General features: G+C 39.9%; 2 protein-coding genes across 24 annotated transcripts in view; one reads left to right on the top strand and one right to left on the bottom strand.

Moving 5' to 3' along the window:
• The window catches only part of RALGPS1 (Ral GEF with PH domain and SH3 binding motif 1), a 399,374-nt gene that overhangs the window by 174,200 nt on the left and 206,969 nt on the right, over positions 1-18,205 (bottom strand). The gene's annotated exons all lie outside the window — the stretch shown is intronic.
• ANGPTL2 (angiopoietin like 2) overlaps positions 3,624-18,205 on the top strand; it is a 43,822-nt gene continuing 29,240 nt past the window's right edge. The window contains exon 1 of the mRNA XM_073315038.1: positions 3,624-4,154. The gene's annotated coding sequence lies outside the window, so the exon portion shown is untranslated. The remainder of the gene's footprint in view (positions 4,155-18,205) is intronic.

Raw genomic sequence — 18,205 nt, 5'->3', positions numbered from 1 at the left:
ATCATCCCAGCCAAGGCTTTGTCAAGCCTGACCTTAAAAACTTCTAAGGAAGGAGATTCCACCACCTCCCTAGGCAACGCATTCCAGTGTTTCACCACCCTCCTAGTGAAAAAGTTTTTCCTAATATCCAACCTAAACCTCCCCCACTGCAACTTGAGACCATTACTCCTTGTCCTGTCCTCTTCCACCACTGAGAATAGTCTAGAACCATCCTCTCTGGAACCACCTCTCAGGTAGTTGAAAGCAGCTATCAAATCCCCCTCATTCTTCTCTTCTGCAGACTAAACAATCCCAGTTCCCTCAGACTCTCCTCATAAGTCATGTGTTCCAGACCCCTAATCATTTTTGTTGCCCTTCGCTGGACTCTCTCCAATTTATCCACATCCTTCTTGTAGTGTGGGGCCCAAAACTGGACACAGTACTCCAGATGAGGCCTCACCAATGTCGAATAGAGGGGGATGATCACGTCCCTCGATCTGCTCGCTATGCCCCTACTTATACATCCCAAAATGCAATTGGCCTTCTTGGCAACAAGGGCACACTGCTGACTCATATCCAGCTTCTCGTCCACTGTCACCCCTAGGTCCTTTTCCACAGAACTGCTGCCTAGCCATTCTGTCCCTAGTCTGTAGCGGTGCATTGGGTTCTTCCGTCCTAAGTGGAGCACCCTGCACCTATCCTTATTGAACCTCATCAGATTTCTTTTGGCCCAATCCTCCAATTTGTCTAGGTCCCTCTGTATCCTATCCCTGCCCTCCAGCGTATTTACCACTCCTCCCAGTTTAGTATCATCCGCAAATTTGCTGAGTGCAATCCACACCATCCTCCAGATCATTTATGAAGATATTGAACAAAACCGGCCCCAGGACCGACCCCTGGGGCACTCCACTTGACACCGGCTGCCAACTAGACATGGAGCCATTGATCACTACCTGTTGAGCCCGACAATCTAGCCAACTTTCTACCCACCTTATAGTGCATTCATCCAGCCCATACTTCTTTAACTTGCTGACAAGAATACTGTGGGAGACGGTGTCAAAAGCTTTACTAAAGTCAAGATACAATACATCCACTGCTTTCCCTTCATCCACAGAACCAGTAATCTCATCATAGAAGGCGATTAGATTAGTCAGGCATGACCTTCCCTTGGTGAATCCATGCTGACTGTTCCTTGCTCACTTTCCTCTCATGTAAGTGCTTCAGGATTGATTCTTTGAGGATCTGCTCCATGATTTTTCCGGGGACTGAAGTGAGGCTCACTGGCCTGTAGTTCCCAGGATCCTCCTTCTTCCCTTTTTTAAAGATGGGCACTACATTAGCCTTTTTCCAGTCATCCGGGACTTCCCCCGTTCGCCACGAGTTTTCAAAGATAATGGCCAATGGCTCTGCAATCACAGCCGCCAGTTCCTTTAGCACTCTCGGATGCAACTCGTCCGGCCCCATGGACTTGTGCACGTCCAGCTTTTCTAAATAGTCCCTAACCACTTCTTTCTCCACAGAGGGCTGGCCATCTAGTCCCCATGCTGTGATGCCCAGCGCAGCAGTCTGGGAGCTGACTTTGTTCGTGAAGACAGAGGCAAAAAAAGCATTGAGTACATTAGCTTTTTCCACATCCTCTGTCACTAGGTTGCCTCCCTCATTCATTAAGGGGCCCACACTTTCCTTGGCTTTCTTCCTGTTGCCAACATACCTGAAGAAACCCTTCTTGTTACTCTTAATATCTCTCGCTAGCTGCAGCTCCAAGTGCGATTTGGCCCTCCTAATTTCATTCCTACATGCCCGAGCAATATTTTTATACTCTTCCCTGGTCACATGTCCAACTTCCACTTCTTGTAAGCTTCTTTTTTATGCTTAAGATCCACTAGGATTTCACCGTTAAGCCAAGCTGGTCGCCTGCCATATTTATTATTCTTTCGACACATCGGGATGGTTTGTCCCTGTAACCTCAACAGGGATTCCTTGAAATACAGCCAGCTCTCCTGGACTCCTTTCCCCTTCATGTTAGTCCCCCAGGGGATCCTACCCATCCGTTCCCTGAGGGAGTCGAAGTCTGCTTTCCTGAAGTCCAGGGTCCGTATCCTGCTGCTTACCTTTCTTCCCTGTGTCAGGATCCTGAACTCAACCAACTCATGGTCACTGCCTCCCAGATTCCCATCCACTTTTGCTTCCCCCACTAATTCTTCCCGGTTTGTGAGCAGCAAGTCAAGAAGAGCTCTGTCCCTAGTTGGTTCCTCTAGCACTTGCACCAGGAAATTGTCCCCTATGCTTTCCAAAAACTTCCTGGATTGTCTATGCACCGCTGTAGTGCTCTCCCAGCAGATATCAGGAAAATTAAAGTCACCCATGAGAACCAGGGCATGCGATCTAGTAGCTTCCGCGAGCTGCCGGAAGAAAGCCTCATCCACCTCATCCCCCTGGCCCGGTGGTCTATAGCAGACTCCCACCACTACATCACTCTTGTTGCTCACACTTCTAAACTTAATCCAGAGACACTCAGGTTTTTCTGCAGTTTCGTACCGGAGCTCTGAGCAGTCATACTGCTCCCTTACATACAGTGCTACTCCCCCACCAAATTTGTAGGCGAACAGGTAAAAAAACATTGGGGTTCAGCCAAGTTATATTAATATATTTCCTTAAACAGTATTGGATAACTGGAGAGCTTACTTGAGTTTGGACAAATTGATTTCTGTCTTCACCTGGAAATGTCATGACAAACTGAAGGCATGGGGTGAGGAAGGTGCTAGAACTAGAAGTGTTCAGGAACCCCTTGTTACTTTGATTGTCTTTTTAGTTATTATTTATGTCTGTCCATAGTAGTACAGATTCTCTCTTTTTTGCCTACACACTGAACTGAAGAGGAATAAAATAGATGTTGGCTAACTAAAAACCCAGAAATAATCAAGGGGCTGCTGTGCAAATTGCCTGAGTTAAAAGATACTCCGCACCAACATTTGTACTGTGAAAAGTGCACTAAAAAGGAAAGAGACTCAGCCTCCCACAACACAGTTTGCAGTTTAATCCTGTGTAGATAGATATTCTAACATCTTGTCTGAACAAAAATAAATAAATAGATCATGCTTCTTAAACACACAGTAGACTCCAGAATTTCTCTCTGAACTCAGGAATCACAGCTTTGAATTTTATAGGTAGATAACTCACTTTTTAGATTAATATTAGCAGTTAATCAGTAATGCCAAAATCTAAGGGGTCTAATTTCTACATGTTTTTAAGTACTATGAACAAATGGCTCACAATAATTCAGACAACTTTACTAACATATACCAATTTCACAAAATGCTACCGAAAAATGTAGCTAAAATAAACACATTACATAATCCCAAGAGTAGAAGCCTGGCCTTTCCGGAACAAAACCCTTTACAAAGCATTGATATCTTCATAAGGAACTGGTAGTTTTTCAGCTCGGCTGTCCAGAGGAAATTGTTGCTAATGTGCTCTGCCAAAACCCAGGGAGGCAGCCTCCTGCACGCCAGATTACTTTGGACTGCTGTGAGCTGTGACATCACTGTTTTAAAGTTCGGTTTCAGCCAGACCTCTGCTGCTTGTGGTTAGGGGGAGGCCCTGAACGTGTCCATTGCTGGTGGATCCCTTGTACTTATGGGAGGGGAAAAAAGGCTTATCCAACCAGGACTTGTCTACTTGCTGCATACTCAATAGGTTTTTTTTTTTTTTTTTTTTTTTTTTAACTCCAGCATGTAACTCCACCACAAAGGAGCTGAAGTTCAAATAAGGCTGCTTTAGTCCTGCATGAAGTGATAGATTCAAAACTTCAGAATTGAAATGCCTGAGTTCTCTTCTTTCATCAAAAGAAAGTTACTACTTCAGCCTATTGTCCCTCCATGCCTATAGCATGAGGATGTTCATCTTAGATTCAGCAACTAGCTGTCTTTTTTTCTATCAAAGAAAAGAGTTTAAACAATAAGAAAAACAAGATTATCAGAGCCTTAGGGCATTAACTTTTCTAATTATAGTATCAAATGTATAAAACTTTTCAGTGGCAGAGTCTAGCTAGCTTTCACTGCAGACATACTTCTGATACAGAGATGTCACAGTTCCCATGGATAAGCTGTTCAGTTAATCTTTGATAAAAAGCACGTTAAAGACTGAAGAAAGAAGACAAAGGCAAAGGAAACACGGTAAGAATGTTATCATAGTACAGCTGGTTTACGTTTAAAATATACAGATGTTTTCACATGTATGAAATAATTTCCAGTGCACAGAGACTGAGTTATAAAGCCAGTCTTTTAGTAGCAGCTTTGTTTTGTTATGAGTTTTATTACAATCTCTCTGATGTAAATTTAGTTATGAACTGTGTAATGCTTATTAAATAAACAAACAAATATATATAACGGTGACAAAAGTCCTCTTGCATCCATACAATTTGTAACTAAAGTTCAATTTTGTAAATTTTTACTCTAAAACGAAAATATAATGTTTGGTAAAAATGATTTAGTGACATTTTACAGTGTCAGACAATCAAAGACTTCTTGCTGAGCAATTAACTTTTAAAGAACATGAAGATTATTTCCTTCTTACTTTATTCTGTACATAGTTGGAGGTTTTGTGCCTTCTTCTCATACTGACTGTATATTTGTTCAAAGAATTTTCAGCAAAACTTTTCATGACAAAAAGCTCTACATTTCTTTCATGTCTGCTCTTTGAAAGAGCTATTGTATTAAAAACCCGGAAGCCTGCCTTCAATCTCTTCTACATTAAGTCAGATTAACCAGATATGAAAGTTCCTGTAAATCCCTACAGGTTTTATAAAAGATCCTGCTGTTTGGAGGTTTACGTGAACCCTTTACTTTAAAAACAAAGTAGTCTTTAGATGCATCTTTTTGCAAGTACAGCATTCACCAGCTTTACTGGTTAAATACAAGCTTTTGAACCAGCAAAATAAAAGTAAGTATTGAAATTTTGTATTACAGGGCTACTCCATACTAACAACACACTGAAAGACTAAGCGTTAGCTTTTTATACTCTTTTCAAGAGCGATTGGATTATGTGAAAATAAAGTGAGGCCACTGTTAAGGGAAGTAACAGCAAATGCAGTGCTTGCTTTCAATAACTACATTCCAAATCCATGAGAGCTAGCTTTACTGAGGCACAAAGAACAACCCACTAAATGGATTCTGCCTGCTAAATTTCTTGATGATCCAGAAAGAAAAGCTGTACTTCTTGCAATTAAAAGAGCTACTTTCTTTTGCCGGAAACTGTACGAAAGAAAGATAGAAGGCACAACAAGATGTAATCCCTTTCTTACAGCAATTGGTACCATTTCAAAACAAAACTACTCTAAGAACTAATTAAGATTCCCTCACTCTGCTGTATTTCATTAGTCATCCATTCACTCAACAACAAAAAAGTTGCTCAGAGTTTTAAGAATGAAGTAGTGTTTGAGGATTGGTTATTACCCACAATTTGAACTGAGCAGAACAAGCTGAAAAGAGTATTGCAATGAATCTATCAGAAGTAGTTCATTTCATTTCAGCCAGTAGATTAGTGTTCTGCTTATGGGAATCCAGTAACTAACAGTAAAGTATTCAAAATACCCTTACCCATCCAGGAATTCCTAAAATCAGAGTAAAACGACTTTTCAACTTGTAAGCACATCACCTTTTCTATATTTAAAGCAAATGCTGTACCTGTCATTTTTTCCCCTGGACTCCATTTGTTTACTTTACCTTTAAGTAAAAATGTAGAGCTATTCTCTGAATTGCCAAACATACATACTGTTGTACAGTATTTGCACTGTAAAGTTCAATTTCCTGTTACAAAACAAGTAAGCCAACACAGAAAAAATTCTAGTAAAATCTTTTGTTTAATACATAGCAATCTCCTTTCTCCACAAACAAGAAACAAAATAAATGAGTTTACTTAACAAGAAAATACAAATCAATTAATGTCTTTCCACTCTTGGAGAAAACAGAAAAATCTTTCTATCTCTGACTGAGCTAAAGGACAAGAGTTTGTTAGCACAATGCCCACAATTCTATAATAGAATGACTGGAAAATGGGACATGTAAAGTGTATGTTTTTTTAAGCATTTTGACAGAAGGAGTGGGGACTGAGGAAAAAAAAGACAGCTTCAGAAAATTATCATACTAGTGTTGTGAAATCAAGATCAAATTACTGACTGGTGTTTTGAAGATGCCTGCTAGTTGCAAGGTCTCCTACAATCACTGACTACCAAATGATTTTACAGAAGTAAGAATTAAGACGATTTTTCTTCAGAAAATATTTTAAATTTTTATTTGCCTTTTCATTCCAATTAATGTATAGAATTGTATGTTTACTGTAATCTAAAAGAATGCCACCTCTGTGTGATGGACAGGGGAAGCTTCGGGGATTTTACAGAAACACGCATTGCTGCCTTGTTCCCTATTTTGGTTAAACTTTTCTCCTTCAAAGAACGGTAATGTAATAAATTAAGTGTCTATCACAATCTCGTATGTGAATACATGTAACACATATTCATATTTATTTTAAATGGTCACATTTTTTCAGAGGAATACCATATGATCCAACACTAGGCCTTTCATGAATCTGACTTCATTTGTGTGTATAACCCTACTTGTGGAAGTTGCACAAACGGCTTCATAATACAGTTTTTTAATACTGGAGTCATCCAAGGAAAACAGCCCACCCAAACCTAACAATTACCAGTAACTCTACTATAATAAATGTAATCTATACAAAATTATTGGTTCAACTGCTGACTAGGCTTTAGTTCCAGATTTATTTAGTATGTGCTGAAAAACTAATCCATTAGTATTTATCTGGTGTTACATTTATTTTTCTTTTGAAGCAAAAAGCTATAGAGATGCAGTTCCAGAATGTTATGTGGTGTTCAATAAGAGCACATCTCATGCAGTCACATTCTCTTTGGATTAAGCTATCTATATGGGGTATTTCTAAGAGGATCTAGAGTGCTACTTTAATTAGTAAACTATATGCACTCAACTAAGAGATGCAGCAAAAAATACCTTTGCATTTCAGGCCAGAGAACCACATTTAAGGATGGGCTCTGGGCTTCAAGCCCTGTTGAACCAGAGGAGGATGAATAATCAAGATGAGAATAAACTGGGAGCTCTGGCCTCCTCCCCTCCCACCCTTGATTAAATTTAATTTGTAAGTTAGTAGGACAAAGACATGACATTTATTTAATAAAACCAGTTATACAAATGTAGGATGAGGCATAGGAAATAAAAGCAAAGTGACTGAACAATGAAAATTTGCAGCTGTCTTGTTAATGTGATGATGTACTACGTTTAGAAAAACAAAATAAGGGTCCAACCACTTACATTAGAAATCCTATCTTATTCCATCTGACAGCTCAGTGCTCTTGTTCATATGCGAAGAGCCTGTTTCTCAATTTGGGAAGATCTCCCTTTTCTACTGAGAAAAGGAGTACTTGTGGCACCTTAGAGACTAACCAATTTATTTGAGCATAAGCTTTCGTGAGCTACAGCTCACTTCATCGGATGCATACTGTGGCAAGTGTAGAAGATCTTTTTATACACACAAAGCATGAAAAAATACCTCCCCCCACACCCCACTCTCCTGCTGGTAATAGCTTATCTAATGTGATCACTCTCCTTACAATGTGTATGATAATCAAGTTGGGCCATTTCCAGCACAAATCCAGGTTTTCTCACCCCGCCCCCACCTGGATTTGTGCTGGAAATGGCCCAACTTGATTATCATACACATTGTAAGGAGAGTGATCATTTTAGATAAGCTATTACCAGCAGGAGAGTGGGGTAGGGGGAGGTATTTTTTCATGCTTTGTGTGTATAAAAAGTTCTTCTACACTTTCCACAGTATGCATCCGATGAAGTGAGCTGTAGCTCACGAAAGCTCATGCTCAAATAAATTGGTTAGTCTCTAAGGTGCCACAAGTCCTCCTTTTCTTTTTGCGAATACAGACTAACACGGCTGTTACTCTGAAACTTTTCTACTGAGGATTACTAATACTCCAACCTGAAGTGCATCTGAAAACCTGCCCCCCTCAATTCCCTAATCCCAAACTGCATAGGTGCTGGGACTCGGGGTGCTGCAGTATCCCCTGGCTTGAGACAAGGTTTACTTTACAGTTTGGTTCAATGGCTCTCAGCATCCCCAAAGTACAAACTGTTCTAGCACGACTGCCAACTGGCAAACAATTTTTTTTAATATTATAACCTTTTGTTAAGAACAATTGCTGGAACCTCAATTTCTGGAATTTCAGTTCCCAGCTCCTGGCATCATGTAGTTAATTAGCGAAGCTGCAATAAATTAGGCTATCTCTGATGTACAGTTACAGCAGTGCAAATTGTCACTAAAAGTCACTGGAAATCTCCTTGTGTAAAATCTTGCCTTAAACATGGGAAATTGTTGTCTCGCGAAAAGCAGCCTCTCATGGTGGATACAGTATCATGTATCACTTACATATAAACTGGGTTTATGCAGTTCAGTGCATGAGGCTTTCATACCAACTGTCCTCTATCTTAATAACAATACACTATATATAGAAGAACAAGAGTAGCAGAAAGTAAGTCAACTAGTCCTACCTAGCTCCTGAAATCTTTAAGATTCCCCTTTCAGAATAGTATCACATACAAGTGAAGACAGGGTATGAACTGTGTCTGTTGATATGAAAACTATAGCTGATAAATTCATGCAGTATTGCCTTAGAGTTTTCCAGACAATAGTTATGTCTGCTGATATTATTTTGCTTTTGTATTTCTCCAGAGTTTCCTAGCATAAATGCTATTTTGTTTTGACTCTCAAAATGTTTCCCAACTACCATGCACTTAAAATAATTAGCAATTCTTACCCCAATAAAAAGCATAATGGAAGTCAAAGTTTAGCCACAATTCATCTTTCCTATGGTCTCAGCTGTTTTCCAAGATGCTGAAATTTAAACTGTGGTAGGAAAATCAGGGTTACAGATGCCATAAAAATGTCTCATGAAATACCAATCCCCGATCACCAAGTAGAGACTTTTTGTTGCAGAAATTCTTTAGGATTACAGACATTATACATACAGTAACAATAATAAATCTCGCCTTATATAACATCTTTCTTCTTCAAAATGCATTACAATTATTAACTAATTAACGCTACCAGCTAAGAAGTGCTCAATTTAAACAGTGCAATCTGCAGTATTTGGGGTTTATTTGGTGCAGTTTTCATAGAATCTGAATGATGCTTTACAGAACACACAATGTGAGTTGCTAGAAGTCACATTTTTCAGCTAATGAAGTTATCAAACCCTTATATTCACGTGCACAAAAAAAATCTTTCAAATGTAATAACCATTAGAAAATCTAAAAGAGATAATCTGATACAAGTATATGTATGTATTTTTCATTAAAATGAGGGATTAACTTTTGTATATAGTCCTACAGTTATTCATAAAACAGAAATTTTCAGCCTCATTCTTATGAGGTCATGACAATACATAAGTGAAATACCTATTTAGTTTCAGATGGTAAAATACTCAAGTCTTGTGGAAATCTCATTTGTGAGTTTTAAAAACATTTATAATAATCAACAATATTTTGATTAAGCAAGAACGTTCCTACAGAGTACAAATGCCTTACAGTGCAATATGGAAAAGCAATTCCCAAAGTCGCTTTTTCTTAATTTGTGACTAACAAAGCCAAAGAAAATAATTATTTGCTTTTACTTTTCAGGGACTGGAAAAATACCGAATAACTTTTTCTGAAAGTTTATTTTCCCTTCACTCTGACGATAGGAATGTCCTCTAATTGTGTCTCAAGGGAAACCAAACATTGACAGAGCAAATATACACCAATCAGGAGACAGATTACAGTTCAAATAATAAAGAAGGGTGAATACTGGATAAATGTGCTCGCAAACATTAATCAAATCCTATTCATGATTCAATCCAACCACATTTATGTCCTTTGTGTGGTTTTTCATGACCACTCAGAGAGTTGGTTTATGTGAGTACAGATGTTTGCAGAGGAGCTTTTATTTGTGTAAGTGTGGATATTCGGTATGACCTAGTGTGTTTGTGAGCATTTACGGGAATTCATAGCAAAACTGTTGGCACATCCATATTTATGTAAACTGGCTTGTGTGTTTTGGTTTGAAGAGTTTAGGAGACAAGGAGAGACGAGGAGAACATTTTAAAGTCACTGGCGTTCTCAAGCAAAATAATTGCAGTTTGAGGAGCCATGGGGAGAGAGAAGGGAAGATAATGAGGGAGGAGAGATGTTTGAGAAGCAGAAGAGTCCCTAGCTTGGAGATACTTTGTTTTTATAATGGGGCTAGATTACAGACAGTGTTTGTAGGGTGGCCAGATACTGAAGTGAGAGTTTCACATCTGGTTACAAACATGGTCCTGCTCAAATAGGTACTGGCCACTGTGACAGAGAACAGCTACTGACAGACAGGAGGGTGCCAACAGAGAGAAATCAGGGATCACCAGAGAGCAGCACCCCTGTTAAGGAGAAATAGGGGCAACAGCTACAAGAATTACTTAGTATGAAAGTGACAAAAGGAAACTGAATGCAAAGTCTGCTAGAGAGCCAACAGATGTGACATACCTTTCTCTCTCTGTAAGGAAGGAATCCAGATATCATAAAAACGGGGAGCCTTCTAAATAAACAAATATAATGCTATCTTGTACAAAAGAGTACAGAAAACTAATGTGGCTTAAACTTCCCTAGGTCTGTGTGTATGATCTGTTTCTCTCCACTTCCCCTCCAAGTACACCATCCTCTCCTTGACAGATTCAATGAGCAAACAATTTGTTCAGGCAGCCATGTTGTTTATAAAATTCAAGTTAGCCAATCAGAGAACAGAAACAATGTCATGTGACTTAGGTGCCCACTTGCACAAAAGCACCCAACACCCAATAATCAGAGTTCATTCTGCAGATAAGCCATTTTCTATAATTTGTTCACATACATTTTTGATTGAACAAGTACAAATACCAATACAGAAAAAAATAAAGTTTTTTTCTAGGACAGATTGCAAACAGAAAAAAGTGATAACTTTGCTAAACAAGCATCCAGCTGTGCTGAATAACAGCTACAATACAGGAACATGTACTGGATTCTGCAGCAAGAACAGCATTTCAACAGGGACTTCTTGTTGTTAATATTTGTATATCGAATGGAACAATCAACACACAATCATAGAATATTAGGGTTGGAAGAGACCGCAGGAGGTCATCTAGTCCAGTCCCCTGCTCAAAGCAGGACCAACACCAACTAAATCATCCCAGCCAGGGCTTTGTCAAGCTGGGCCTTAAAAACCTCTAAGGATGGAGATTCCACCACCTCTCTAGGTAACCCAGTTCAGTGCTTCACCGCCCTTTATAGTGAAATAGTGTTTCCTAATATCCAACCTAGACCTCCCCCACTGCAACTTGAGACCATTGCTTCTTGTTCTGACATCTGCCACCACAGAGAACAGCCTAGCTCCATCCTCTTTGGAACCCCCTAAATAATCCCAGTTCCCTCAGCCTCTCCTCGTATGTTATGTGCCCCAGCCCCCTCATCATTTTCGTTGCCCTTCCCTGGACTCTCTCCAATTTGTCCACATCCCTTCTGTAGTGGGGGGGGTGTGAAGGACCAAAACTGGACACAATACCCCAGGTGTGGCCTCACCAGTGCCGGATAGAGGGGAATAATCACTTCCCTCGATCTGCTGGCAATGGTCCTACTAGTACAGCCCAATATGCCGTTGGCCTTCTTGGCAACAAGGGCACACTGCTGACTCATATCCAGCTTCTCGTCCATTGTAATCCCCAGGTCCTTTTCTGTAGAACTGCTGCTTAGCCAGTTGGTCCCCAGCCTGTAGCGGTGCATGGGATTCTTCCTTCCTAAGTGCAGGACTCTGCACTTGTCCTTGTTGAACCTCATTTTGAATCACATTCTCCCTTAAAGAATCAACTTCTTAAACTAAGTGAAAGGCAGAGACATGGGTGTGACTGTTCTCACGGTAACCAGGACTGAGAGTCACCTTGTTATCCCCCTGCCTCTAGCGAGAGGTAGTCTTGCCCGTGATAGCTGGGTTTTAGCTCCCTAACACTACCAATCTATCCGCCACTAAACCACTCTCCTCCGTGCTATGCAAGCCCTGTCTTTGCCTGGTAGGTCCCCTTGAAATGTTCCCCTGTGATATTCAGCTCTTGACACTGGCTACTCAGAAATTCCAGATCCTTTACTCCCAAAGGAACAGGGTACCCCAGTTTTACCTTAAATCAGTGCTCCTGCATAGTGCACAGCACTTATGAGAATTTATAATAAAACAAAAGGAGGTTTATTTAAGAAAGAAACAAGAGAGAGTGATGGAAACAAGTGGTTACAACTAGGGCTGTCAAGCGTTTAAAAAAAATTAATCACGATTAATTGCACTGTTAAACAATAATAGAATACGATTTATTTAAATATTTTGGATGCTTTCTACATTTTCAAATATATTGATTTCAATTACAACACAGAATACAAAGTGTACAGCACTCACTTTATAATTGTTTTCGATTACAAACATTCGCACTGTAAAAAACAAAAGAAATAGTATTTTTCAATTCACCTAATACAAGTACAAGCAATCTCTTTATCATGGAAGTGGAACTTACAAATATAGAATTATGTACAAAAATAACTGCATTCAAAAATAAAACAATGTAAAACTTTAGAGCCTACAAGTCCACTAAGTCCTATTTCTTGTTCAGCCAATCTCTCAAACAAGTTTGTTTACATTTGCAGTAGATAATGCTGCCTGTTTCTTGTTCACAATGGCACAATAGAAAGTGAGAACAGGCATTCACATGGCACTGTTGCAGTTGGCGTCGCAAGATATTTGCATGCCAGATGCGCTAAAGATTCATATGTCGCTTCATGCTTCATCCACCATTCCAGAGGACATGCGTCCATGCTGATGACAGATTCTGCTCAATAACAATCCAAAGCAGCCTGGACTGATGTATGTTCACTTTCATAATCTGAGCCACCAGCAGACGGTTGATTTTCTTTTTTGGTGGTTCGGGTTCTGTAGTTTCTGCATTGGAGTGTTGCTCTTTTAAGACTTCTGAAAGCATGCTCCACACCTCGTCCCTCTCAGATTTTGGAAGGCACTTCATATTCTTAAACCTTGGGTCAAGTGCTGTAGCTATCTTTAGAAATCTCACATTAGTACTGTCTTTGCGTTTTGTCAGATCTGCAGCGAAAGCGTTCTTAAAGTGAACAACATGCACTGAGTCATCATCTGAGACTACTATAACATGAAATTATATGGCAGAATTCAGGTATAACAGAGCCGGAGACATACAATTCTCTCCCAAGAAGTTCAGTCACACATTTAATTAATGTATTATTTTTTAACAAGTATCATCAGCATCATCAGCATGTCCTCTGGAATGGCAGCCAAACCCTGAGGTATCTTTCCTGGGTATGTGACTGGTGAATCTTGCCCACATGCTCAGGGTTCAGCTGATCACCATATTTGGGGTCAGGAAGGAATTTTCCTCCAGGGCAGATTGGAAGAGGCCCTGGGGGTTTTTCGTCTTCCTCTGCAGCATGGGGCACAGGTCACTTGCTGGAGGATTCTCTGCACCTTGAAGTCTTTAAATTATGATTTGAGGACTTCAATAGCTCAGACATAAGTGAGAGGTTTATTGCAGGAGTGGGTGGGTGAGATTCTGTGGCCTGCATTGTGTAGGAGGTCAGACTAGATCAGTGGTTCTCAAAGCTGGTCCGCCGCTTGTTCAGGGAAAGCCCCGGCATGCCGGACCAGTTTGTTTACTTGCCGCATCTGCAGGTTTGGCCGATCGCGGCTCCCACTGACCGCGGTTCACCGTTCCAGGCCAATGGGCGCTGCGGGAAGGGTGGCCAGCACATCACTGGGCCCCCGCGCCGCTTCCCACAGCCCCCCATTGGCCTGGAGCGATGAACCGTGGCCAGGGGGAGCCACAATCAGCCAAACCTGCTGACACGGCAGGTAAACAAACCGGTCCGGCCCACCAGGGGCTTTCCCTGAACAAGTGGCGGACCAGCTTTGAGAATCACTGGACTAGATGATCATAATGGTCCCTTCTGATCTTAATATCTATGAAGGGCATATGAATGTTTAGCATATCTGGTGCATAAATACCTTGCAATGCAGGCTACAAAAGCCCCATGCTAATGCCTGCTCTCACTTTCTGGTGACATAAATAAGAAGTGGGCAGCATTATCTCCCATAAACAAACTTGTTTGTCTTAACGATTGGTAACAAAAAAAAATCTACATGTGTAAGTTCCATTTTCATGATAAAGAGATTACACTACAGTACTTGTATGAGATGAACTGAAAAATACTATTTCTTTGTTTATCATTTTTACAGTGCAAATATTTCTAATCAAAATTAATAATATAAAGTGAGCAGTGTACACTTTGTATTCTGTGTTGTAATTGAAATCAATATAAGAACATAAGAATGGCCCTACTGGGTCAGACCAAGGGTCCATCTAACCCAGTATCCTGTCTTTCGATAGTGGCCAGTGCCAGGTGCCCCAGAGGGAATGATCAGAACATGTAATCATCAAGTGATCCATCCCCTGTCACTCATTCCCAGCTTCTAGCAAATAGAGGCTAGGGACACCATCTCTGCCCATCCTGGCTAATAGCCATTGATGGACCTATCCTCCATGAATTTATCTAGTTCTTTTTTGAACCCTGTTATAGCCTTGGCCTTCACAACATCCTCTGGCAAGGAGTTCCACAGGCTGACTGTGCATTGTGTGAAGAAATACTTCCTTTTATGTGTTTTAAACCTGCTACCTATTAATTTCATTTGGTGACCCCTAGTTCTTGTGTTATGAGAAGTAGTAAACAACACTTCCTTATCTACTTTCTCTACACCAGTCATGATTTTATAGACCTCAATCATATCTCCCCTTAGCTGTCTCTTTTCCAAGCTGAAAAGTCCCAGTCTTATTAATCTTTCCTCATATGGAAGCCGTTCCATACCCCTAATGATTTTTGTTGCCCTTTTTCAATTCCAATATAGCTTTTTTGAGATGGGGTGACCACATCTGCACATAGTATTCAAGAAGTGGGCATACCATGGATTTATATAGAGGCAACATGAGATTTTCTGTCCTATTATCTATCCCTTTCTTAATTATTCCCAGCATTCTGTTCGCTCTTTTGACTGCCACTGCACAGAGTGGATGCTTTCAGAGAACTATCCACAATGACTCCAAGATCTCTTTCTTGAGTGGGAACAGCTAATTTAGACCCCATCATTTTATATGTATAGTTGGGATTATACTTTCCAATGTGAATTACTTTGCATTTATCAACATTAAATTTCATCTGCCATTTTGTTGCCCAGTCATCAATGTAGAAAAACATCCAAAAATATTTAATACATTTCAATTGGTATTCTATTGTTTAACAGTGCAATTAAAACTACGATAAATCATGATAAAAATTTTAAATTGTGAATAATGTTTTGAGTTAATCACGTGAGTTAACTGCGATTAATCAACAGCCCTACTTACAACACAAAACAAAATTATAAAATGCAAACTAGTGACTACACTTAATAATTACCTTTCCTGCTTAATAAAGTAGGTCCCCAATCCAGGCACAAAATTCAGTCTGTTGCAGAGCTTGCTGGCTTCCCATGAACCAGGAGCCAATCCTTCATGAAACACCCTTGCTCAGCAGTGTATTTTCTCAGTGAATGGATGCTGAGTGCCTGCCTCCACCTTGCCATATACTGAATTCATATTTTGTCTTTATTCACATACAGGCAATTCCTTGTCTATTATAATGTTCCTTTCTACCTCCAAATGGTTTGGATTGTTTGCGCTTGTCTGATGGTTTTCCATGGTCTGTTCTGGGGTAGGGCGAAGGGTAGACAATTGAGCCTTGCATTACTTTACTGGCTAATCAGGTAAAGGTCACAACTCCCTCCCGCATAAATGCTCCATCACTGAGACATGATTCCCTGGTGGCTAACCTTTACTCTACGACCATAAGGCATAGTTTTCAACATAGTTACATTATTCTTTAAATCTTACCCCCACACAGCTCTCAATGATTATGAGTATTGATAAGTTACAAGCTTTCAGTAGAGAACTCACATGCTACCCTTCATGGATAAATACTATGAAAATGGTGTATTAGTTATTGTGAGTTTGTCTGGCCTGAGACAGGAGTTGCTTGTAAAAAACAGGGAAGCCTTTGTCTGTTGGTACCAATGGGCCTCCATGTCACAATGGGATATGAGAGGAAGAAAAGATTCAGCACAATCTAGTCAAGTTGTTGCTCTTCATTCGTGCTTCCTTTTCTCTAGTCTCCATTTTTGAGAGGTGGCACAAGGGACAAACTCTGGATATTCTTATGTTCAGATGAGGATAATGAACCTAATTCCCATGTTCCTCTGTAATTCTCCAAAAATGAATTACCATTGGAGAAGCTGAAGAAACATTTCTGATTTGCTCTATGGTTCTTCAGCCTGGAAAAGGAAGAAGCACCCCAAATCCAGCACTCAATTAAAGTCATGAAACACTGTAAAAGGGTCATAATGGAACTCTGAAGCGGGGGGGGGGGGGAAGGAGTTTCTTTCCATGGGTCATAATAAACAGGGTTTGTGAAGAGAAAAGGTCTGCAATTCAAATACTGAAATCAAAGCCATTTTACATCTACTGTGCTGTAGACATTTACAAGAATGGTTTCATCTGTGTGGAAATATAAACTCTGGAAACCAAGTGTGACCTGCTGTGCAAATGCTGGTTATGAAAGTTAAAGCTATCTGGGGTAATTTTAATTTCTGTTCTTTATTTTTCCAGAGTTTTCAAACTACTCTGCTTTAAAGAATACATGGAACTTGTTTGTAACAGCCAGTTCCTTGCTACTTTGGACATGCTGAACCCAAAACTTGTATCTGACAAGTTCTCAAGATTCTTGCCAAACACCATAAGCCACAATCCCTTTCTAATTGCAAAATGAAAATGAGTTTCATTCTGGTTATACTAAAATTTGAGACACATGGGAAATAAACAATTTTCAAAAAGATCCACAAAAATCATTGCTGATACAGTTTTCTTGTATCATTTACTGAAACATACTAACAAAGCCTCACTACAATTCTCTCTCTTTAATTGGTATAATTACAATTAACATAATACTACCATTGACGTTCAATTATATTTTTATTCAGAGTATGTGAATATCTGTAAAAATGATCTAAACAGGCACATTAATTATTAGCATGATGCTTTGTAAAAAATGTATGTTAAATAGAGTTGCCACTTAATTTCATTTTACACAGTAAATAAATAATAAATTATTAATACTACAAGTATTCCTGCTTAGAATGGCAAGACCTTGCTATACAAATGTACTGACTCCATTCTCTTGTCTGCTTTCCTCATAGCAAGTCCACAAAAGCAAAGAGCAAGGAGTTTCCCAAAGAAACGCAGTGGATCTAATTTATTTAGATTTTAGTAAGGCGTTTGATACTGTGCCACATGGGGAATTATTAGTTAAATTGGATAAGATGGGCATCAATAGGAAAATTGAAAGGTGGATAGGGAATTGGTTAAAGGGGAGACTACAACGGGTCCTACTGAAAGGTGAACTGTCAAGTTGGAGGGAGGTTACCAGTGGAGTTCCTCAAGGATCAGTTTTGGGACCAATCTTATTTAATCTTTTTATTACTGACCTGGGCACAAAAAGTGGGAGTGTGCTAATAAAGTTTGCAGATGATACAAAGCTGGGAGGTATTGCTAATTTAAAGAAGGACAGGGATACCCTACAGGAGGATCTGGATGACCTTGTAAACTGGAGTAATAGGAATAGGATGAAATTTAATAGTGAGAAGTGTAAGGTCATGCATTTAGGGATTAATAACAAGAATTTTAGTTATAAGCTAGGGACGCATCAACTAGAAGTAACGGAGGAGGAAAAGGACCTTGGAGTATTGGTTGATCATAGGTTGACTATGAGCTGCCAATGTGATATGGCTGTGAAAAAAGCTAATGTCGTCTTGGGATGCATCAGGAGAGGTATTTCCAGTAGGGATAAGGAGGTTTTAGTACCGTTATATAAGGCACTGGTGAGACCTCACCTGGAATACTGTGTGCAGTTCTGGTCTCCCATGTTTAAGAAGGATGAATTCAAACTGGAACAGGTACAGAGAAGGGCTACTAGGATGATCCGAGGAATGGAAA

The sequence above is a fragment of the Lepidochelys kempii genome, chromosome 16, assembly GCF_965140265.1.
Source record: "Lepidochelys kempii isolate rLepKem1 chromosome 16, rLepKem1.hap2, whole genome shotgun sequence".
NCBI lineage: Eukaryota > Metazoa > Chordata > Testudines > Cheloniidae > Lepidochelys > Lepidochelys kempii.
The sequence above is the reverse complement of the archived record's forward strand: the minus strand, read 5'-3'. Positions and strand labels throughout refer to the sequence as shown.